The sequence below is a fragment of the Penaeus monodon genome, chromosome 9 (assembly GCF_015228065.2).
Source record: "Penaeus monodon isolate SGIC_2016 chromosome 9, NSTDA_Pmon_1, whole genome shotgun sequence".
Classification (NCBI taxonomy): Eukaryota; Metazoa; Arthropoda; class Malacostraca; order Decapoda; family Penaeidae; genus Penaeus; species Penaeus monodon.
In genome coordinates this window covers 33,699,587-33,701,057 of record NC_051394.1, presented here as the reverse complement: position 1 = coordinate 33,701,057, position 1,471 = coordinate 33,699,587, and the positions used below count along the sequence as shown (strand labels likewise).

The following is a 1,471-nucleotide window of genomic DNA, read 5'->3' as shown; positions in this document are numbered from 1 at the left end:
CCCCTTCCCCCCCCCCCCTTTTTTTCCCCCCCCCCCTTCCCCCCCCCACCCCTTTTGCCCCCACCCCACCCTTTTGCCTCCCACCCCTATCCCTTGCCCCCCCCCCCCACCCCTTTTTCCCCTACCCCCACCCCTGCCCCCCCCCCTCCCCTTGCCCTCCCCACCCTACCCCTTGCCCCCCCCCCCACCCCTTTGCCTCCCCCCCATCCCTTCCCCCCCACCCCTATCCCTTGCCACCTCACCCCTATCCCTTGCCTCCCACCCCTATCCCTTGCCCCCCACCCCTATCCCTTGCCCCTCACCCCTATCCCTTGCCCCCCCCCCCCCACCCCTTGCCCCCCCCCCCCCTACCCCTTCCCCCTCACCCCCCCCCCTCCCCCTCCCCCCTATCCCCCCCCCCCAACCCCCCTTACCCCCCTCCCCTTCATTTTCTTTTTTTTCGGGTCTTTTTTTTCCCTTCTTTTTTTCCCTTTTTTGTTTTCCCTTTTGGGCTTTCGTTTTTTTTCTCTTTATTTTTTCTTTTTTTTCCTTTGCTTATATCTTCCCCTTTTTTTTTGCGTTTTTTCTCAATTTGCCCCCCCCCCCCCTTTCTCCCTATCTCTCTCTCTTCCCTTCTCCCCCTTTTCCCTCTTTCCTTCTCCTTCCTTGTCTTCTTCTTGTTCTCCTTCCTCTTGTTTCCTCCCCTCCTCTCCCCACCCTTCCCTTTTCTCTCCCCTTTTTTTCCTTTCTTTTCTTCTCCCCTCCTCCCCTCTCTCTTTCTCTCTCTCTCTTCCTCTCTCTAATTATAAAAATTATTTAATATATATAAAATTTTATTATTAAAATATATCTCTCTCTCTCTTTTCTCTATTCTCTCTTCTACCTCTCTATTTCTCTCTCTCCCCCCTTTCTCTCTTCTCTTCTCTTTTCTCTTTTCTCTCTCTCTTCCCTCTCTTCTCTCTATCTTCCTCTACTCTTCCTCACTGTTCTCTCTCTCTCTTTTCTTTCTCTCCTCTTTCACCTCTTCACTCCTCTCTCACTCTCTCCTCCACTCTTCTCTCCCTCTTCTATCTCTCCTCTCACCTCCCCCTCTCCCCACTCCTCTTTTTCCACTCTCTCACCCCTCTTTTCACTCTCTCTCTCTCTCACTTTTCCCCTTTTCCTCACTCTCTCCTCTCTCACTCTCTCTCTCTTCACTCTCTCTTTTCTATCTCTCTCTCTCTCACCTCTCTTCTCTCACTCTTTCTTCACTCTTCTTTTCTCCACTTTTTCCCCTTCTCCCCTCTTTTCCCTTCTCACTCTTCCTCTTCCCCTTTTTCCCCTTCTCATTCTCTCACTCTTTTTCTCTTCCCAACAATGTGGTTTGAAGTGTAAGTATGGTGTAAGGAAGTTGTGGTGTGTGGGGTGTGGTGTGTGTGTGGGTTGGTGTGTGTTGTGTGTGTGTGGTGGTTGTTTGTGGTGGTGTGTGGGTGTGTGTGTTGTGTGTGTTGTG

The 1,471-nt window shown here is 51.9% G+C and overlaps 1 protein-coding gene across 1 annotated transcript in view; it reads right to left on the bottom strand.

Moving 5' to 3' along the window:
• The window catches only part of LOC119577089 (obg-like ATPase 1), a gene marked incomplete in the record, with an annotated part of 79,287 nt that overhangs the window by 58,632 nt on the left and 19,184 nt on the right, over positions 1 to 1,471 (bottom strand).